Raw genomic sequence first — 23591 nt, 5'->3', positions numbered from 1 at the left:
TCCCGCTGTATTCAACTGACTTCTATGGTTCTCTTCACCTACCCAACTCTCCCTACCATACGATAGCTGTTTTCATTTCATTTGCAGTCATTCACTCCATTTTTATATCAAACATGCTACCTTGGTCCTTCATATATTAATTTGCATATCCAGATTCCTCACTGTATCGTTCATATAATCTAGCTAAAATTTACTGCCAACATTCAGGTTCTCTGTCACCAACCCAGTATCACCCGTACCCAAAAGTACGTGTACATTCACATCCCCACCAATACACCTCTGACATCACCACAAGCATTCTTCACAGATTATGTGAAACGACTAGCCGCCTTACTCTTTGCTCTTTCACCCCATTTATTTTCATGCAACATTTACTTCCATCATATACTGCTCTTAGCACATTCAGTAACCAACCTTACTCTCTGTATTTGTGCAAAACAGTTTTATTATTTGTCAAATTTATACGGCCACCCATCTCACCCGAAGGGACTTTGAGCAGCATAAAGTAATTCAAGCCCACTCACTTTATCCTAAGCTTTCTGCTATTTGGATATATTATAGAGATGTCTTTTGGAAGGTTTAAAATAATAGGGCTGTAAAAAATTGAATAATAATAATTAGTGCCCCTGCTACTTGTTCTTGTCTTAAGAACAAATCTTAGAACTGGGGCTTCCTGGCAAGTCTATTTGTAGTGTAGATGTGTATGCAACAGGGGTGTCCATAGAATATCTTCAAAAAGGTCAAGATGGCAGCTGCAATGGTGTGATTGAAACTTCGCCATACACACAAAAAGGAGAAAGTCTGATTGCACTGTTGGCACTGCCATTGACTACTTTGACCAGACCCTGTAGACACTCCTGGAATGCAGTATTCCTTCTTTGGGAGTGGAAGGGTGGGTGGGTATGGAACAAATGGTACATTCTATAGGTGGCTATGTTTATAGTTAACATTCCACATTTTTAAATGTTAATAATTTCCAGTAATTTATTCTACACATTATAATAAAGCAACCATATTTAACTATCATCTCTAAATGTTAATAATTTCCAGTAATTTATTCTACACATTATGATAAAGCAACCATATTTAACTATCATCTCTAAATTTCTTGAACATCTGTTTGAGTTCATTATTAGCCAAATTTGCAAAGGCGGGGTCACAAGATTGCCATTTAATTGACCTCATTCTTCCAGATAACCAGGCTACGTAAAAGCACAGCTTGCATAGTTTTTACACTAGGACAATATACGATGTCTGGAAATAATATAAATAAAATAAATAATAAAAATATAAGAAAATAATAAAAATGTCCATGGATTTTAAAGCAGCTATGAAATACAGCCCTAGAGACTTTATTTTGAATATATCCAAGCTACAAGCTAAATGTGGCATGTGGTGAAATAATGGACTATATAAATTCTGGACTGCAAGTATGGAAAACCATGATTGAATGTCCAACCCAAAGGGGGATTTAACCTTGATCAAGAAAACAAATACATCGGTGGAACACTTTTCACCCATTGATTTTCATACAGCGGTGATTTTATGCTTTGGTTACTGGATGGGAGATATACACCCTTTCAGTCCTACAGGGTGATATGCTGCAGCCAACTCGCCCTAACCATCAGCTGGACATCTTACCTCTATGTTAGCATCAGATTCAGAGTCAGTGCTGGACTCAACAGAACACTTCTGCTGTGAAAGGGAGAGGCAAAGAGAAGTCAGGCAAAGGGGAAATTTTATTTGCTTCAAAGACTTGAATCTCATTTCCTAATCAGTTCTTACTGCAAAGGGTGATAACAGTATTTCTAAAGATCCTGATTCAATGTTCTAACATAGTCATTTTGACTAGATTTAAACAACAGAAAATAGTACCATTTGGAAATTCCTGTCTGATGTCACACAACCATTGCTGAAATCCCAAAGCACATTAAAATTTGCTTAAACATAGTTCACTGAACAAAAAACATATTTGGGTGGGTTCATATGGTGCACAAAACCATCACTTACCAACTATGCTGGTTAGATTCACATACTAGGAACCCATGTTCTAGCTTACCATTTGTTTGAATTCAGGCAGTATTTCAGACTATGTGACCATTACTTTGAAAAATTACTTTGTCAAAGCACTTTCCTAACAGCTTTACCAGCAAACAAAAGAATGGGGAAAGGACATCCATGTTTATTTATTCAAAAAATAAATGGTGCACCATTCACATCTAAAGAACTGGTGGGAGGTCAGACATGTATAATATTGCTCAAATTAAACTTTCAGGAGGGATATTTTGGGGATATCCAAGTCAAGCTTGATTCCTAAGGACTTTGTGGGCATCTCCATATAGTCTCCCTGGCCATAAGAAGAAAAAGGGGTTTCCCCCCAGTTTTTCAACTTCATAGAGGTCTCCCATCCATGTATTAACCAGGTCCAACCTTGCTTACCTTCTGTGGATCATTCAAGGTTAGCTAGGGAGGCCACTGAATTGGCCTTGAAGGGTAAGAGTTTATTAACTCTTGGAGGCAGGTCAACATCAGCATATTATAAAAGTAGCAAGAGAGCTTGATATTGCACAGATAACTTAGGGGGCTGGTCTTACCTGCCCTCCTCTACATTTGCAGATGGCCCCATGACAGCTGCTTCATTCAAGCCACAGGCTTGTGGACCTGTAGAATTTTTACCAATTCGCTTAAAGCTAAGAATAAACCAGGTAGGATAAGTCAATTCTTAGTTCAGTTTGTTTTTTAAACCAGCATTTTAAAATGACTTTACCATGTATCTGTAAGCTAGTCGTTCTATGTCAGCAGATTTTTTCTCTGGATTCACTAAATCACACGAATCTATTGAAAAAGAATAGAAAATAATTTGGTTAGAAAAATAAGCACCTCAGACTAATGGCTCATGTTTTCCTCTTGTTATTCTGTAGTCCCAGTTATGACTGATGTGCAACCAAGCTAGGAAATAGAGTTTTCTACACTCCCATCTAATGATGATCTGGATGTCTGCAGCCCACATGTATACCCATATACATGTATGCATATAGCATATACATATATATTATACAGCTACACACATATATATACATAGCTTTCTACTACTTAACCCAAAGCCTGAAACAGCAATGGACTCAACTGGAAGGCAGAAGAAACACAAGCTTAATTTCATGTAATAGTCAAACTCTGACTCATGTTTTTATTTCATTTCTATCTTAAAATATTTATGTATTGCCTATCATGTAAAAAAAAATTAAGCCAGTATACAACTTTAAAAACAATGATAAAAAGCAGCAAAATACAACACATAAATTATTATAACCAAAACTGTAGCAATATATTAAATAAGCCTAAATTAGCCCCAAGCACATCTTTTGAAGAACAAACAAAAGAAATATAGTTTCAAAAGAATGGACTCGCTCCTACATAAACACATGATAGATTTTGCAGCCTTAACATTAGAATAACTTTGTATTACTTGTAATTATCAGCCCATAGAAAAACAATCTTTAGGCCAAGGAAAGATTAAACTCCTTTGAAACATGCCAAGACCAAAACGGCCATATGCCAAGTTTACTCATGGCTCCACTTAACTTTGCCTTCCTGGGCTGGGGCCTCAGCATTGCAAGTCAAATGCCTGGCCCTTGTCCAGGCAGGCTGGGCACTGCAGCCCCCAAATTTGGGGAGGAAACCAGCCCAAAGGCTGGAACACCCCAAGCAGGTGCAACCACTCTCCAGGGGTTCAGTCACAGAGGGTGCTCTTGGATATATATAAAGGAAGCAGTCTGGCACCAAGCACTTACCTTCCACAAGTTTCCTACTTTGTGTCTTTCTTCTTCTTCGCTTCCTTTGCTGTAAGGTTGCCATCTTTCTTTCTTTCTTTCTTTCTTTCTTTTTCTTTCTTTCTTTCTTTCTTTCTTTCTTTCTTTCTTTCTTTCTTTCTTTCTTTCTTTCTTTCTTTCTTTCTTTCTTTCTTTCTTTCTTCCTGCAGATGTTGTTTCTTTCCAGTCTCACTAGCCTTCCTGCCTTATTATCTTAAGTGCCTGCACCTGTGCTTCCTTTTGGAAAGCTCTAGAGTTCAAAATGGGCACATGTAAAGGGAAAGAGGACTTCTTGGAACCTTACAGTGAACTTCAGCTGGTACTGCTGTTCATCTCTTTCATGGGAAGCTGAAAAAAGACACTAGCTCTACCCTGAAAGGTACAGGAGCCTTCTAGCCTTCACCTGAATCCAGATAATTTAATTCCCACCTCTATCACTATGGAACCTATTCAGGAGGGAGGAGACAGATGCCCTTCCTATCATGCTTCCCTCCACTCCATGACCTCTTTGAAGACCCATGCTTTTGTTTTTCTTCTTCTCCTTCCTTCATGATCCCTTTTCATTTTATGTTATGTCTTTAAGAAGACAAATACCATCATTATAGAGAGTATTCTTTGGATGAATACATTAACCAAATACCTGTAGAAATTTTTTCATGGGCCCTTGCAGATTATGATTCCCATTTCTAATTGACAACAGTTACATTGGACTGATAATGTCTCAGTCTGATTTTTATTTCGTGTAGTCCAGAATCCTATCAATAAAGGCATGAAAATGTTCCTCCACCTCTTTTCTCCCTCAAGTTACTTCTGATGTTAATTGAAAAATTCTCTTGACAATTAAATAATTTATCTGCCTAACTTCAAATTGGCTGCAGTTCCCAGGCAAAGGTCTTCATTGAAAGAAGGACTAAATCTTTTTCCCATGTGGTACATTTTCTATCTTTAACTGTAACTGCAAGAAGGAATGTTCGCAGATACAAATTGTCATTTAGAATGAAGTGATATGCAAGAACCTCTGCTATAAAAAAGCAAAAGTCCACCTACCTTAGCCAACCAGATGCTTCCAAGACACCCCCAGGCAGGGCAGGGAGCAAATTGTAGTTCAGCACATCTGGACAGCAGCAGATTGTGGAAAGGGGGTAAAAACTCCATTCCTGCAGGCTACTGCAAACTTTTCTCAGAAGGCTCCTGGACTGGTGTTATTTAACTATCATTATAAGTTATTCAAGGAACTGTAAATGATCTGTTCTTGGTGAATTATGCCTTGTTGAGGTCCAGCAGCCATGAGGGAAGTCCAGTTTCCCAAAGCACTGTGCCCCAATGTGAATCACAATAGAAGTTCTTTCTTTCCCTGATCTTTCTCCTCCAGCATTCTGCTGCTTCCAACTGCATGCCTCCATACTCCCTTCTGCCATAGTACACTCGTAGGCAACTTTGAGGACACTGCAATGTGGCTAAACCCATAGCAGAATATCTCCCTAACTCCCTTTTATCTTATATTAAGTTCATTCTCTGATTTCTGCTTCAGATGCCTCTCCCACAAAACCAGGTGATTGTGTGTGGCAATCACACACAAAAAGAACTTTCTTAGTGATGGTGTCTCCAAATGCTCTCTGGCGCAGGGGATCTTCTACTCTTGTGTTAGAAAAAACTCTTTTAATAGTACTCTGTAGTTTTATTCTACTGTACTGCTACTAGTATTGTGTTCTTTTTAGTTTAGTTTTACTGTTTAACTCACTGACTTTTAAATTGCAATCCTACCCAGCTGAATATAGCAAAACATGTATCCAAAGAGATCTGCATTAGATTGTATTGTTAATCTGTTTTTAAGCGATGCTCTGTGTAAGTGGAACTGAAAGATGAGGTATTTGTCTAAACAAATACATTGTCCAAAATATATCAAACGTAGCCTTGAATCAGTGTAGAATATCCAAACTTATAATGATCAGTCTGTTTAATCTCATTTTCACATACATACACAAAAACTCAGCTAAAACATTTCTTCTTCCCCAACTTACGTTTTATTTTACTGAAGCTATTTTAAACGTGTCTATTTGTGAAGCTGTGAAAATCCATTTATGCTCATCAAAGCATTAACAGACAGTAGAAAAGACTCCAAAGGAGCCATGTGATTCATTTCAGCATCACTGCAAAAATGAAAAGCAAGACAATAAGCCATTTTCAGTAGCACATTGCTACAAAATTAAAAGCATTAGTAATACGCAGAGCTTTGGTGTTTCCTAACAGTAAAACTGCACTCAAGAAGAAAGATCATAGAAAAAGGATGGATGGAGAAAGTTCTCTGTACTCAGCATGTTCAACATAAATACTCATACCATCTTCATGTGACCCAAAGTTTGCTATCAGAGTTTGGGTTAAAGAATCCAAGAATGCATCATTTTGAGTTTGCATGCCACAGTAAGTCTGAAACCTTGGATCAAATATGTGCTCGGAGGAGTGTGGGTTAAAAATGGAGATGTGCACATTTTTGTTACCACAGGAGTTTTCCCTCTGAGGATGCAAACACAGTCTGGGTCCAATTTAGTATAAATCACAAGTAAGAGACCTCTAATTGTTATGACAGACTTCATTAAAAACAAAAACATGATCATTCCTATCCGTCAGAATCCCAACCATTGTTGCAGCCATCAGTTGCTAACACTTGGTTTTTCCTCCCATACGTTTTGGGAAAAATGGGTTCTAATAACAACTGCGCATGTACGGATGGTAGAAGGCTCAGCCATGTTTACAAATTATACTTACGATGCTCCATCTTAACCATAATTTAGCTAACAATTCAGCTTCATAATTTGGCTTCACCTGAAGCCAAATTATGTCATGACTAAGCAGGTTGTGAAACCCAATTGCTAAGTCAGTTTATTGATTCATGTGGCTGAGTATTTTTTTCAACATTCCCCAACCTACTGTTGTTCAATTATGTGGGATTAAAACTCCCATCATCCCCAGGCATGACTAGAAGTATTATCCAAGACAGTTGGAACAGTCTGTAGCTAGTTCAAAAGTCTCAGGGTGTGGCAGCCAAAGAATTGGGAAAGGGGGCTGCTTTCTGCTTTCTGTCATCCAGAAAAATTTGGATGGGGACTGAAGGAAATGTAGGGGTCTCCCCAGCTACACGCCTGCTGTGAAACACAAAAGATTGGACAAGATTGCTACTTACAAAGGGACATAGAAAAGAGATGTAAGCAAGAAGAAAAGGAAGGAGCTAAAGCTAGACAAATATTTTCTTTCTTCCATTGCTCTACCCACCACATATCATCACTGTTGTTCTATTACATATAATATTAACAAATATCCATTTTCTACCTCAAGCCTGGGTGGCACGCAGCTTTTTTTGCCGTAGTGTTTCCCCAACCCGTTCTAGAATTGGCATCCCTTTTGACTTCCTGATCATTGTTTCATCATGCATCACAATGTCACCATCAGATCCTGCTAGCAGAGGCTGGGGCAAAGGAGTCACCACAGGATTTGATGACAGTCCTGTAGATTCTGAAAACTCAACATCCATGAGCAAGGAGTGATCAGATATCAGCCCTGCTGCATCAGTAAAAGTTCCCAACCCTTTGGAAAGTTCTGAGGTCCTTGAATATCTTTGAGGCAGATTTATCATCATCTCTGTATGAAAACTTTCATTTGCTGTTTGGAGATCATTGGTGGGTTCCATATCAATGTCGTTGTGACTTTCTGTTGATGGCAGCCATGCTGCAGACAGTGGGAGGGAATTTAGGTCCTCTATTTTCAATTCCTCTATCAGATCAGTGACAGAAAAATTAGCACTTTGATGCCCCAAGTACTTAGAAAAGTTTGTGCTATGATCAAGATTAATTGAAAGCTCTTCCCAGAATCTGCCACCAGAATCTGAAAACTATTAGAACAAAGCAGCATTAGATATTATCATATGAATATTTCAACCAAAAGATGAAGGGAGGGGAGAGAGAGGAATCTAAAACATTCAAATAATCAGAGGTTCAAATAAAGAGAATGTAGTTCCACAATATTTTCTGATATGCATTTAGGAGTGGGAGGAACAGCTCAACAGATTTCCTTTACTCGACCAGCGTTCCTACTCAAGGATTGTGACTTTCTGCTGCCATTAACAACATATTCTCCACCAGCCAGGGAATGCCTAGTAAATCAACTAGTGGGAAAAGCTAGTGATGTCACTTGCAATTCTGCATGTTGCATTTTTAATCAAAACTAAAATAGGGCCACAAGTTGTCTATTATTCATTTAGGGCTTGATCAGAAGATGAATATCTATTTGCATGCTAGAGTAATCATATTTAGTAGTTGCTGTGCATTTTATGTTATTCAAAGTCATCCATCTACATGCTCCAAGAAACAATGACAGATGACAAAGGAGAAGACAAAGGGTACATGACTCAGTTGATCCTGCTTCTGCTCTCAGTGCCCCTTTAACCTTGGCATCCTCCTGGACTCCAGCTGGATAGCAGCTAATTTAGGTCTGTCATAGTGTCTGTATGTAGTGATGGGCTGGATGGTGGCAATAAATGGAGGTGGAAGTGTAATAAAATTGAAGCCTTATGGGCAGATAATTCCCAATTAACAAAAAAACAGGAATTTGCCTGTTCTAAATTGCACTCCCTCAGAAAGTACAAGTATATCGTTTGGGAATGTTCATATAGTCATCACTGTCACTGGAGACCTCAGTGACCTCTGTGACAAGAAGCACCTATTAGCAACTTCAGCTGGTATATCAGCAGCATGTTTTAGTGGACAAGGAAAGCTTTGCTATTGTTTATGCACCTGTAACCTCACATTTAGAAGCTACTCATGCTTTCTATGAGGCTGAAATAGCACCTGGTATTACTCTGTAAGTAGCTTGGCTTGTGCAGAAATTGACCCAGGCTACTAAATGTGTACTTGTCTTTGCACATCTTGCACAAGTGTTGAAGCAACTGCATTGACTGCTTAATAGCTATGGAGTCAGACTCCAGGTTCTCCATTTGGCATATAGGGATTAAACCTAGAATAGGATAAGTACCAAATAGTCTTCCATTATAAACCTGGACAATTCAGACACTTAGCAAAACATTCTTGTGCCATCACTTACAGAGTGGCATCTTGCAGTTATTCTCAAATGGGCCTTTCCCTGTGGTGACACCTGTCCTCTGGAATGCTGTCTCCCCGGATAGTCAAGAGGCCCCAATTACTATTTTTGTGTTTTAAAAGTGGGTATAAGGTTCAATGTTTTCATAGAGGAAGTGATATAAAAGTATACTAAACAGATTATAATAAACCTGTTATATGAACCAGCATTATTATTTTTCCATATTGCAACAGGGCTGAGGCCATAGATGACTAGGACAAGCCATGCTTTTCAACTTGATCCTATCCTTTAGATGCCCATCAGGAGACTGAGAGGCAACGTTAGATCTAAAAATGTCTCCTCCAACCTTGTGCCACTGAGATGTGTTTTGTTCATAACTCCCATAATTCTGAGACAACACAATCAAGTACTTCAGCTCTGACACATCTGGAGGATACCACATTGGGGAAGTTCTTATACAGCTCCAAGTTTGAATTCATTGTTTTAAGGATACACTGATTTTGATTATAAATATGTGGCTTTTACTTCTATGTTTTATCTTTTGTATTTTTAAGTGTTGTAATTTACCCTTGAGTATTTATACAAGTGGAAAGACAAGGTATAAATTTAATAAATAACTACATATAGATACTAAACCATTCTGTTCTAATGTTGAACAGATTTATAGCAGAAAATTCCAACCTTGCTATATTATGATGTTGTAAGCAGAGATGATTGGGAAGAAAATAACATTGGGGATGGGAGTGGGGGATTACTGGCACACAAGATCTAACAACATCTGAATTTTTCTAGTATAACCAGCCTTATACCCTTTTCCCTCTCACCCCACAAGAGAACACCCTCAGGGCACCTTGTGGGTCAAGTTTGTCCTTTTTTGCAGTTTCATGGATCCAGTTGTGGCAATGACATTGAATGCTCCCCTGGTGCAGTTTCTTTTCTTCCACTGTTGATCTGCAAAGAACCAGAAGGGAAATGTCTTGGTCATCATATTGTTATGGTTGTGCAAAGAGATTCCCTTTGTCTTTAGCCTAAGAAGTTTTTTAAGCACCGAGGTAAGAAATTAATGGCCAACGGCTGTGGGTTTGTTTTTTTAAGTACAACTAGCTGCTACTTTCTGGACTAGAGAAGGTGGTTCAAAGCTAGCCATTTCTTCTACAATTGCCATTTCATTCACTTGCTTTTGACAGAGCATCCAGGAAAGCATGGACTCCTGCAGAGAGGGGGCTTCATGCTCTGATATGCACAAGATTTTGTCTGATACAGCTGCACGTGCAACGGAGTCTCTCTCCATTGACCTGGCTGTTATCTAGAGGTGCTGAGCAATGTGCGTAGTATTGGTGGACAGATCTACCTGACACAGCCTTGCTCCCATTTTTTCCAGCAAACTTCTTTAAATGGGGCCTGAGTAGAATAGTGCTAATATTTCTAAAGTTTTCTCCATGTTGTATTTTTTTCATCCTGATTTGGAGTCAGTTGGGAGGTGCTGTTAAGGCTGTTCAGACTTTTGAATGTGCTTTGACTTTGATTTTACTGTTTTCCCTTGATCTATCAAGAGAAGAGTCACATGGGGATTTGAAGATTAGATTATAAATGTAATGGGATATGTTTTGACAAAGAATTACTCCTACTTAATCTATTAAAAACTAGCACTTATGATAGTCTTACTATTCCTAAGACCAGAGATAGATTGGAAGTTATCTATTTTTCATATCTTTTTTCTTTTTCTTTTACTTTATCTCACTTTTTCTTTTCTTTATCTTTATAATTTGTATTTTCAATTTTCTTTTTCATTTCTAACTTTTAACTTTATAACTTTAAAACTTCAATAAAATATTATTTAAAAAAAAAGAGAGAAGAGTTAGTAATTTCCCCTTCAATAATGGTAGATGTTTCTTTTCTTGCAAAGGATGGGATGGGGATTTCCTCTCATTCTTTTTCTTTTTTTCTTTTTTAAACTGAGATAACTTTTATAATGAAAAAAGAGAGAGGAAGAGCAAACATGGGGAGAACTTAGTTTCCATTCTATAGATATCCATTTTACACACTCATCCCATTTTATAGATGGCCAAGTAGACCCATGAACATCGAACATCATGATATACTGTATATTGCAGACCTCCTCAACCTAATGCTCTTGAGTTACAACTTCCAGAATTCCACTCCACATACAGTACAAAAGCTGTAGCCCTACTACATCTGTAGCATATCAAGACAGAAATATTTGATAACACATTTGGCCGTGGTTCTAACAAGCTACCTAGTAGTGGAAGTGCTGAAACACCCTCAGCTCAGAGGGGATAGAGCCACGCAAGAGCAGTCCCTTTTCTTTGACAGGCTACAGGAGTGGGCAGGAATCTGGCCTGCTGCCTTTGCCACTTCATCAGCGTCTCTTCTGGGTACCAGCAATAGACTAAGGAACTTGTGTTACAAACCTACTTCCAAATTTGGAAACCTGCTTCCACATTGCATTTCTCATGCTTGGAATTGTCTCTTGTACCTCCTTTTTACTGATTTCCTGTTTTGACACTATGCAAATATCTTTCTCTGAAAAGCAACTCAATTTAAGCCCAATATACTTTGATTTTGGTTACCTTTCACTACAAAGCTAAAGGTCCAAACTGGCATCTTGTTTTCAGTACTTTCTTGCATTAAACTAAACTACCACATTCTCAATGCAGTCAAATTTTCCTACCAGTAATTCTGACAAAATGCAACCACGCTGTCAAAAGTGGCCATTTTTAGAACAGCAGCTCCAGCCACTTTCTCCAAGGGGGGTCTGGTATCCCATGAGCCCTTGCGCCAGGAGAAGACTGTCAAGGCTTTGTTACCTCACTTGCCACTTCCTCATTGTCCAGGCAGGGAGCAATGGGCATGGGCTAGCCATTACAATCAATCTGTGTGAGGGAGAAGGTGTTGGCAGTGAGTTCAGTCCATGGAGAAGCTTGCTGTTTCAGTTGGTTTTCCTCTCCTCCTTTTCTTGGAGGATTAGTCATTGGTACACCACGGTAACTAATTGGATGTAGATGTTTCTAAACTGATGGAGTTAATTCAACCCTGTGCATAATTAGGGCTCAGTATAACTCCAGGATGTAGATCAATTGCCATTTTTGGTGATCCTACAACAAAATGAGCCTCCCATAGATCCAGTAAAGCATTTATGGAAACAAGGACACAGAACAGCAATAAATGAACCTGCATTGGAGAAAAGCTCTGTTAAAAAATTGGGGAGCTGGAAGAATTAATGGTACAGCATCCTTTTCAAAGCCATTGCATTATGACACACGGACATATCTGAATCCCAGTCAATGTGCAATATATTTCATTTTCAAATTTTACAGCCCATTTGTTTATAGTGGGTAAGTGACCTTGCAGAAGCGTCAGGCATTACAGTAGGTAGAAGGACAGGGTTGGAGAAGAAGGATTATAAAGGAAGTTTAATATAACTCAGGAGACTGCAGGATTAACAGTCCAGGGGTGAATCAGGCTTTGTGTCTATAGACCGGACTTATTCTTGACAAGTCACAGTTTGTTCAGACTGAGACTTTATAACAGAGATGCTTAGGTTTTTTTCTGATTCAAGAGCCATACTTGGCCTTTAAATGGTATGTCAGAGGTTGGCCTCTCATGAATGAAATTAGGACGAATCCTAAATTTACTTAATTTTGTTTACAGTGAAGGACAGGAAGGCCTGACACAATATGGTTCATGGGGTCACGAAGAGTCGGACACGACTTAACGACTGAACAACAAAAACAAAAAGAATAAAATTAAATTTAGTTAATGTAATTACTTTCCAGGCATATATTTTTTCCTTTTGTCACATTAAAAATCACAATTTGCTAAGACATTTTATAGATCTCTGAAGCCCAGCCATTTAGATGTTGACTTGGGACCTCAGTTTGTGCACCACTTTTGCCAGTAAAAATAAAAGCTATTCAGATTGTGAGTTTCAGAACTGGAAAATGTTTTCTTGCCTCTGCTGCCAAGCAACTATGGTGATGCAGAGAATAAGCTGCCTGCAATTAGCTGCCAGCATTCTTGGTGTGAGATCCTCAGAAAGTATGCACGATCCATCTACATTCCTCAGCAGGCGCACTTTGCCAATTTAATTCTACAGCCTGGGTCCTACTTAGAGAATCCGTTCTAACCAATTTAGTCACCACAAGATATTCTCCTGTTGTGTTGTAACTACAGCTCCAAGAATTGGAACCTATGCTGAAGAGGAATTCTAGGAGCTATAGTCTTAGTTGTACAACTGGAGAAGAAAAGTTGGGGAAAGCTTCAACTGGTAAATAATAACACAAAATTATTATATGAATATATCCAAATCCCAGCTTTGTCCAAACTGTTCATATTAAGAAGGACTAGGTCATGGTTACCTATCAACACATCCCATGTATTGTTTCAAACACATCCTAGGATCATATAACAAGGCTCTAAGCTCCATTCAAGTCTTGACCCAACACTAGAGGTACGTATATTGTGGCAAAATAAAGCTTTGCATATTTCTACCTGATAGTATTTTAGCATGTTTTATGCCTAGGTTTACAAACAACATCCCAATGTGTAGAATTGACAATGACTGAAATGGCTGGTCTGGGTCTTCCGGGCTGCGTGGCCGTGTTCTTGAAGTTTTGTTTCCTAACGTTTCGCCAGCACCTGTGACCAGCATCTTCAGAGTGCAGGAGCACAGACAGGAGCAGTTCTCTCTGTGCCCAGGGTGATGTGACCCTTTTGTGGGTATTTATAGAGATCTGAGGGGGAGGGGGTTGGGTGTGTGTGGGGGGGGTTGAGTTACTGAGTGGCTGCTTGTTTTGGTGTCAGCATCTGTGTGTATCTTCCTGGGGATTAGGCAGGGTTTTTTCTTCTATTGAATTGTTAACGAGGGGCTGCTGGGGGTGATTAGCAAGTTCATTGTGTGAACTGTTCACATGTCCTGGTGGTTGAGCTGAGTTCGTTGACCTTTTGCAGGCTGTATTTTTCAGGATTGGTAACCAGGTTTTGTTGATTTTTAGACTCTCCTCTTTTTTATTGAAACTGTGCTGGTGTTTGTGAATCTCAATGGCTTCCCGGTATAGCCTGGTATAGTGGCTGTTGGTGTTGTCCAGTATCTCTGTGTTTTCAAATAGGATTTTGTGTCCAGTGTGCTTGAGAGCATGTTCAGCTACTGCAGATTTTTCTGGTTGCTGTAGTCTGCAGTGCCTTTCGTGTTCTTTTATCCTGGTATGGATGCTGCGTTTTGTGGTCCCGATGTATACTTGCCCGCAACTGCATGGTATGCGGTATACTCCTGCGGCGGTGAGGGGATCCCTTTTGTCTTTCGCTGATTTTAGCACTTCTTGTACTTTTCTGGTGGGTCTCTGAAGATTGTTTGGAAACTGTGTTTTTCCATCAGTTTTCCCATGCGGTCTGTGACCCCTTTGATATAGGGCAGAAATACTTTGTTGGTGGGTGGCTGTTTTTCTTCTTCAGTCGCATGTTGCTTTCTTGGTTTGATGGCTCTTTTTATTTCATTTTTGGAGTGGCCATTCGCTTGTAGGACCCAATTAAGGTGGTTAAGTTCAGAGTTTAGGAATTGGGTTTCACAGATCCGATTGGCACGATCCATGAGGGTTTTGATAATGCCTCTTTTCTGACGTGGGTGGTGGTTGGAGTTTTTGTGTAGGTACCGGTCTGTGTGGGTGGGTTTTCTGTAGACTTTGTGTCCTAATTTGAGGTCTGGTTTGCGTATGACCAACGTGTCTAGAAATGGAAGTTGGCCGTCCACTTCTTTTTCCATGGTGAATTGTATATTGGGGTGGACGCTGTTTAGGTGGTTCCTGAGGTCCTAGAGGTCCTTTAGGTCCTAGAGAGGTTCCTGAACCACCTAAACAGCGTCCACCCCAATATACAATTCACCATGGAAAAAGAAGTGGATGGCCAACTTCCATTTCTAGACATGTTGGTCATACGCAAACCAGACCTCAAATTAGGACACAAAGTCTACAGAAAACCCACCCACACAGACCGGTACCTACACAAAAACTCCAACCACCACCCACGTCAGAAAAGAGGCATTATCAAAACCCTCATGGATCGTGCCAATCGGATCTGTGAAACCCAATTCCTAAACTCTGAACTTAACCACCTTAATTGGGTCCTACAAGCGAATGGCTACTCCAAAAATGAAATAAAAAGAGCCATCAAACCAAGAAAGCAACATGCGACTGAAGAAGAAAAACAGCCACCCACCAACAAAGTATTTCTGCCCTATATCAAAGGGGTCACAGACCGCATGGGAAAACTGATGGAAAAACACAATTTCCAAACAATCTTCAGACCCACCAGAAAAGTACAAGAAGTGCTAAAATCAGCGAAAGACAAAAGGGATCCCCTCACCGCCGCAGGAGTATACCGCATACCATGCAGTTGCGGGCAAGTATACATCGGGACCACAAAACGCAGCATCCATACCAGGATAAAAGAACACGAAAGGCACTGCAGACTACAGCAACCAGAAAAATCTGCAGTAGCTGAACATGCTCTCAAGCACACTGGACACAAAATCCTATTTGAAAACACAGAGATACTGGACAACACCAACAGCCACTATACCAGGCTATACCGGGAAGCCATTGAGATTCACAAACACCAGCACAGTTTCAATAAAAAAGAGGAGAGTCTAAAAATCAACAAAACCTGGTTACCAATCCTGAAAAATACAGCCTGCAAAAGGTCAACGAACTCAGCTCAACCACCAGGACATGTGAACAGTTCACACAATGAACTTGCTAATCACCCCCAGCAGCCCCTCGTTAACAATTCAATAGAAGAAAAACCCCTGCCTAATCCCCAGGAAGATACACACAGATGCTGACACCAAAACAAGCAGCCACTCAGTAACTCAACCCCCCACACACACCCCCAACCCCCCCTCCCCCCCCTCAGATCTCTATAAATACCCACAAAAGGGTCACATCACCCTGGGCACAGAGAGAACTGCTCCTGTCTATGCTCCTGCACTCTGAAGATGCTGGTCACAGGTGCTGGCGAAACGTTAGGAAACAAAACTTCAAGAACACGGCCACGCAGCCCGGAAGACCCACACCAGCCATCGTATGCCAGCTGTGAAAGCCTTCGACAATACAATGACTGAAATGTTATATAAGAAAGGTGAAAAATATACAAACCTACTTGATGTACCACATGACCTGTTTTTTTCTTGGGGTCCATCTGGAGGCATATGGAGCATATCCTGTTCCAGAAATAATTAGATCATAAAAACTCACAAGAATATCTTAGAGTTAAAAAAAAAAAAAGAAAAAAAACCCTGATCTGTTCCTGTCTAAAATTACTCTGGAACCTTGCAACTATGTACTGTACATGAATTGCTTGAAACTACTGGGTTGAAATGGACCTATTATTTCTATATTTTTCCAAAAGACTACACATCCTATCAAGACAGAACTAATGATATATACAAAATTAACTGCCTGGATTGCAACCAGCACTACATAGGACAGAGTGCTAGCTGCATCTAAGAATTAAGGAACACAAACTGCAATAGAGAACCAGGACTGCAAATACCTAACAGCCAGCACACCTTCACCCAAACAGCAGGAGAACCAGAGAATTCCTGGAAGCCGCCTGGCATTCAAATAAAAGGCTAATAACAGATCAATGGAGCTGGCTACAACCTACCACTATCCTAACTATGAAAGCCAGAGTTCTGGGATCAGGAGGAACTGGTGGCCCTGGGGGGTTTAGGGGGGGTTATACCATTCAGGTGGTGGCAAGATGTTATGACAGGAGTTAGAAGGCAGGCTACTCTTGGGGAAGATGCCCCCAGTGTTTGTTACCAGTGGTGTGTTCTGGCCTTCTGGACTCAGGCTCAGGCCCTGGACAGCAGATGCACGGAGGCCCTGGCTTTCGGCTGCTGCTTCTTAACGCCAGGTCAGTTAACAACAAGGCCCCCTTATATGGGATCTGATCACTGAGAAGCAAGCCGACCTGGCATGTATCACTGAGACCTGGCTGGGCCCTGAAGGGGGCGTGCCCTTTTGGAAATGTGCCTAGCCAAGTTTATGGTTTGGCACCAGCCAAGACCCCAGGGCAGGGGAGGAGGGGTAGCAGTTGTCATCCGGGAATCTCTGTTGGCCTTCAGGGGCATTGCTCTACAAGTGGCCAGTGGTGAGACCCTGTTCCTGAAGTTAGGCTTGCAAGAACAGTTGGGATTGTTGTTGCTGTAACAGCTTCCCTGATGCATAGCAACCTCCCTGCCTGAGCTGCTGGAGGCTGTTGCGGGGCTGGTGGTGGAGTTCCCCAGATTTATGGTCCTGGGGGACTTCAACCTGCCATCCCTAGGGCGTGCCTCAGAGGCAGCTTGGGAGTTCATGGTCACCATGGTGGCCAAGGGCCTGTTATTTGTGACCCAGCTCGGGACAGTGATCTCACAGCGGACTTGATTTTCTTGTCAGAGTGGTGGCAATGTGATCTGAAGGAGGCATTATATCCGTCCCCCTTGTCATGATCAGATCATGCCCTGATGGCCCTGAGGTTCTCCTACGCTAACTCCCTCTGCAGCAAGGCAGGACCTATTCAACTGGTCTGCCCATGGCAACTGATGGACCCAACTGGGTTCCAAAGGCAGCTGGGGGTTATACCCAAGGGTCTGCTGCACGGTCCAATGGAGGCCTGGAATAGGGAAGCAGCTGAGGCCTTGGACAAGATTGCGCCCGTGTGACCTCTCCTAACCCATCGAGCCCAACACTCCCCATGGTTCATGGAGGAGTTGAGGGTCTTGAAAAGGATTAAGAGACATCTAGAGCGTCGTTGGAGGAAAACAAGGACCAAACACGACCGAACACAAGCTAGAGCTGCGATTAGGGCCTACCTTGTGACTGTAAGAGCAGCAAAATACCAACATTTCTCCACTCTTATTGCATTCACAGAATGCCGCCCAGTGGCCCTGTTTAAGATCATCTGACCCCTTTTGGGAAAGGGGGGCCCAGTGGCCCATTTACAGTGCCACGCAGAGGAGTTTTCTGGGCATCTAGAGGATAAAGTCACTTGCATCTGGTCCCAGTTGGATACCAAACATGCAGCATGGTCTATAGAGATGTCCAGGGTATGGACTTACCTTGTTATCTGGGAACAGTTTGAACTTGAGGAAGTGGACAGGGTCCTCCGAATGGTCAATGCCACCACTTGCCAACTAGATCCATGTCTCTCTTGGCTGGTTAAGGCTGCTATGGAGGTGACATGTGGGTGGGACCAGGCGATGGTGAATTCATCCTTGAGGGAGGGAGTGTTTCCAGCTGCCTTTAAAGAGGCACTAGTGCATCCTCTCCTCAAGAAGCCATCACTTGATCCCACCATACTGGTCAATTTTCATCCAGTCTCCCACCTCCCCTTTTTAGGGAAGGTGGTTGAGAAGGTTGTGGCATTGCAACTCTAGAGGATCCTGGAGGAAACAGATTATCTGGACCCCTTCCACTCAGGTTTAGGCCTGGATTAGGGACAGAAACAGCATTGGTTGCACTCATGGATTATCTCTGGTGGGAGCAGGATGGGGGTAGTCCATCCCATCCTTGCTCTTCTTGACCTCTCTGGAGCTTTCGATACCATCTACCATGGTATCCTTTTGGGTTGACTTAGGGAGTTGGGAGTTGGCGGTGTAGTTTTGCGCTGGTTCTCTTCCTTCCTCCAAGGTTGATCCCAATCAGTGTTGGGAACAAGAGATCTAGCCCACAGCCCCTCCATTGTGAGGTGCCGCAGGGTTCAATACTTTCTCTGCTCCTTTTTAACATCTACATGAAACCACTGGGTGAGATCATCTGCCACTAATGTGCTGATGATACCCAGTTATACATCTCCATCCCGGATGACTTGGGTGACACTGTAACCACCCTTTTGTGGTGCCTGGAGGCTGTGAGGGTCTGGATGGGGAACAACAGGCTTCAGCTGAACCATGGTAAGATGCAGTGGCTGTGGACTGGAGGCCCCTCTGTATCTGAGAATTTACCATCTTTGGCTTTGGATGGGGTGACACTGCCCCAGACAGATCCGTTGCGTAATCTGGGGGTCCTTCTGGACTCACAACTCCTGCTCAAGGAGCAGGTGGCAGTTGCGGCCAAGAGGGCCTTTGCCCACCTTTGTGTAGTGCACCAATTATACTCCTTCTTGGATCAGGAGGCTCTCTGGTCAGTCACTCACGCCTGGTCATCTCTTGGTTAGACTATTGCAATGCGCTCTACATGGGGCTACCCTTGAAGAGCATCCCGAAGCTACAGCTGGTTCAAAATGCAGCCGCACAGATGATATTAGGTGCCCCTAGGATGGCACATGTAACACGTTTGCTGCAGGAGTTGCATTGGGTGTTGGTTATCACCTTTAAAGCCCTACATGGCATGGGTCCAGGTTACCTGAGGGACTGTCTCATCCCCATTATATCAACCTGTCCCGCCCAGTCAGGCAGAGAGGGCATGTTGCGGGCCCCATCAGTGAGAGAATGTTGGTTGGTGCGGCCCAGGAGGAGAGCCTTCCCTGGCGTTGCCCCCACCCTTTGGAATATTCTCCCCCCAGAGATGCAGCGGGTCCCTACCCTCCTGGCTTTCTGAAAAGGATTAAAGACCTGGCCCTGCCAATGTGCACGGAGTGATACAGGCTCTAACTGTCCTTGTGGGTGGTTAGCACCCTGACAACGCTCCCTTGAATTATTTGCCAACTCTCCATCTTTGTTGGAAGTTATTATTAGGACTGTTTTATATTGTATTGTAATGAATTTTGTCTCTGCTATAAACCGCCCACAGTCATTTCAATGAGATGGGCAGTGACAAATTTGAATGAATGAATGAATGAATGAATGAATGAATGAATGAATGAATGAATGAATAAATAAATAAATAAATAAATAAATGCCACCCAGTCAAGTGCCTCATCCAAATGCAATAAGCAGACAAGGTGGACCAATAAAGTTGACTCCATTCCCAGCCATCAATTGATTGACACCCCTAGGAAACCTCTAATCACCAATCAACTCCCAGGAATTCAAATCTTACACAGATCAGAATTACTGCAAGGCCACCCCCATTTCTGATTCGTATGCTGAGAAAGCCTCCCTGGGATGTTGAGTGAGCCATCTGCAAAAAAACTTGAACAATACCAAGGCTGGGAACCCAACCACAAAGTATGTACTGTTGTATGTATCTAGACTTCTATTAATTGGCTTATCCTAATAAAATAAAATAAAATAATGTTTAAAAAGTGCTATTTAAAGGGGCTATTTAAAGCCTGTGATTTGATCTGTTTATACTGTTTGATGATTCATTTAGTTCTGGCCTCTGCATGAATGCAGCACACCACAGCCTCTCCACATAATCTGTCAAACTGCTCCCCTGTCAAACCACTCACATGGTTAAGAATGTTTTCCTAACATTGGGCTGGAATCTGCCTTAATAAAGATTAGCATGACGCATCTCTGTTGTATGTGTATTGGGTCAGAAGTACAGTATTCTCTGATGTATGAGAGAAGAGGGCATATGCCCTTTGTATATTAAAGTGTACAGAAAGCCTTTACGGTATTTTGTGTTACAAATACCATAACACTTATCAAACAAATATCTAGCTGAGTGCCTTTTCTTTTTTCATTAAAATAAAATATGAAATAAAACTTGCACAAAAACTTGTCACTTTTTCAAACAGTATGAGCATTAAAGCAATTTTAACCAATTAAGCCATGTAATTCTTGTTATAAAAGAATGTCATAGAAATTATCACCATAATTTTTAGCTTTCCAATTTTGTACCATCTGCATCGCAGACTCTGAACCTTACCCCCTCTAACTGTAATAAGCAAATATTAGGTGTAGTTGAAAATGTCACTGCAGAACTTTCAAAGAAAGTCTTCAATCACAGGACTTCCCCTCAGGTTCCTCTAACCTTCAGACCACCAAGGAGAGTTGCAGATAGCAGGAGAAACAGCATTCCTTACCTTAAGGTTGGCATCGGAGTTTGATCTTGTCCTAGATTCCATTGTGCATTTCTACTTTGGAGAAAAGAACCGACAACCTGGTTAATGGCTAATCACGAACAAGCTTTTCTAAGACTGAAGTGTTGCCAAACTACTGTAAACCATCTTTTTAAAATATCATTTGACTGTTTTTTGTTCTATTTAGAAAAGAGTTTTGTTACAATAACAAACAGTGCAAAACTATTGTTACTTTTTATTTAAAGAAGGTAACAGATTTTTTAATATTTCCACAATTTGGTATTCAGCAGGGTGCTCCCTCAGAACACAAATTATTTGTAAATACCATGGTGGTTGACAGAGTTCTCTTCCATCAATTTTTATACTCCATTTTAAAGGCATTATGACACAACAACTGTAAATGTTGCATACATTATCCATGTTTTTTATCCTAATTCAGGAGAGGCCCATCACATGCTATTGGAGCCCAACTTGCATCAACCTCAGACACCATAACCCATGGTCAGGTTGATAAAAGCTGGACAGCTACAGGCTGTTCACTATTTCTGCTCTATAAATCTGGAAAATGACGTATACTTGCTACAGCTGGTGGTAGTCAGTTCTACACATTAATTGGCAATGAAATGAAGAAATCTTCTCTTTTGCCTGTCCCATATCTATTCTACGGTTGACACAGATTAAATTGGATCGTATGGCAATTTTGTGAACACATTGCGAGTATGCCCGCCTTCAGCCACAGGACTAAGGAAAAGAAGCCTCTTTCTCAAAGAAGCTACCGTTCATCAGCTCAAGAGAGAGGTTGTTTATTCCCAGGTTGATCAGCATCTTAAGGGGTGGGATTTTTCTTGGGACGTGAATTTAACTCCTGATGCACCTGTCTCTGTTTTTACCCACAGCGGCTTTCCAGGATTTTAAGGAATACTTTCCCAGGAGAGTCTAGAACTGCCTGCACTGCATACAAAGCAGGTGTGTTACCACCAAGCTGTGTTCCTGCCTTTCTGTGGAGAAGGCGTGGGACAATTATGGGTAGACATAATTGTTTGTCTGGAAATAATACAGAGAAGTCTTAATATCAAACTAGACTAGCTTTTCATTGCCCCAGTTGCTCCTGCAGGAGCATAAAGGATAAAGGAGGCTTAGGATCCATCATATGTTGTTGAGCTCCTCCCATCTGCTGCTTCCAGCCCACCCTCTTTTGCGGGGAGATAGAAGAAAAGATTCCGCACTGGATTTCTCTCCCAGATCAGAACCCTAATAAATACCTCCCACTTTGTTTTTGTTCCTTTTTCAAAAGCTATTCATTAAGATCTGAACTTTCCAGATAATTTTATGTGGGTGTGAGCTTTCAAGTCAGTGTTGGCTCCTGACAACTGCCTGGACAAGTCCCTGCAGCTTTCTCAGCAAGGTTTTTCGGAAGTGGTTTGTCATTGCCTCCTTCCCAGGGCTGAGAGTGACCGGCCCAAGGTCACCCAGCTGGCTTTGTGCCTAAGCAGAACTAGAATTCACAGCCTCCCCGTTTCTAGTCTGATGCCTTAACCACTACACCAAACTGGCTGTCATCCCAGGTAATACTGTATATTAATATAAATAATAATAATTGATAACAGTAAGCTACATTTGTTTTATGAATTTTGCAACAAAAGTCTTTCTTCTACAGTCTGGAACATACAGAGTGAAAAAACTTAATACTTAGGGGGGAAATTTAAAGACAGGAAAATAAGCTGTTTACCATGAATCTGTCTCCGAGTCCCTCCATGCAGTCTGGATACTTGGCAAAATCCATGAGAGTTGAAGTCTAAAACAAAGTTAGTAGAAGAAAGCCTTGCTGAAGGAAGACCTTCTACCAGATTCCTGTATCCAAAGTGGTGGTGATTCTATAGCCTTGGCATGTTCTCATCCACTATTGTACATATTTAGAAGCGGCGAACCACTGAAATGAGTGCCCTTGTGGTCTGCTTGTGCCCTTCTTACCCCAAGGAGGGGTTTGGAGAAGCCAAATGCCTGAGAGGGTTTTTAATGCTGATGTTACTCTCACCTATTGTGACGCAGTACAGAGCCTGCCCCGAAAGAGCTGGTAGGCCCTGAGCTGGTCATGTTTCCCACTTGTGCACAGGGGGTAAAAGCAGAAAAGCTCTTCCTTTCCAGTTTTCATGGAGCCTGATTATACTCAGGAAAGAAAAAAAACTGGCAACAGGTGGAGATGTGAGAGTGACAAGAAAAGCAAGTCGGAGCAGAGTAGCAGCAGATGGGGCAAAGATAAGCACCTCCCTGCTGTGGCTTCTAGACTTCACTTTATGCCCTCCCAAAACTTTTTTCGGTGTGTGAGAAAGGAGGCTGGCTATCAAGAGTAATGCCTAGTTTGCACTGTTTTGCAGAAAATAAAGCAAAATCACCTCCTAGACTATGAGTTAGCCAGGCTCACATCTACCTACTAAACTGTGAGCAGAAGGCTAACATATTCACATCAGTTACTACAACTAGAAAGAGCCTACCTTTCAGTTAACTTTATTACCCTCAAAATGCAAGCCAATGCAAGCCAATCAGGTGTCTAAATGCAAACAAAGCTTGTTACTATAGCAGCATATGTTGTGGAATGTTCTCTATTATGACATCACTGTCTTATCAATGAGGCTACCTTCCTAGGAGTATCAGTAATGGATTTTGTTACAAAACCATCTGAAATATGCCAACAAAAATACGGAGTATGGATCAGTGCAAGGAGTT

General features: G+C 41.5%; 1 pseudogene across 1 annotated transcript; it reads right to left on the bottom strand.

Annotated features, from left to right (window-relative positions):
• Positions 1 to 2767: 2767 nt before the first annotated feature.
• LOC107326344 (uncharacterized) lies at positions 2768 to 23591 on the bottom strand (annotated as a pseudogene). The gene is made up of 8 exons (XR_015797684.1): positions 23360 to 23591; positions 22597 to 22662; positions 20871 to 20921; positions 16070 to 16134; positions 9751 to 9851; positions 7137 to 7695; positions 5831 to 5959; positions 2768 to 2835 (listed from the first exon to the last, which is right to left on the bottom strand). The product of XR_015797684.1 is annotated as an uncharacterized LOC107326344 (transcript).

This window comes from Python bivittatus, unplaced genomic scaffold (assembly GCF_059951505.1).
Source record: "Python bivittatus isolate LINGU-HERP-01145 unplaced genomic scaffold, Pbiv_v1 ctg000580_np1212, whole genome shotgun sequence".
NCBI lineage: Eukaryota > Metazoa > Chordata > Lepidosauria > Squamata > Pythonidae > Python > Python bivittatus.
This window is presented reverse-complemented; position numbering and strand designations above follow the sequence as displayed.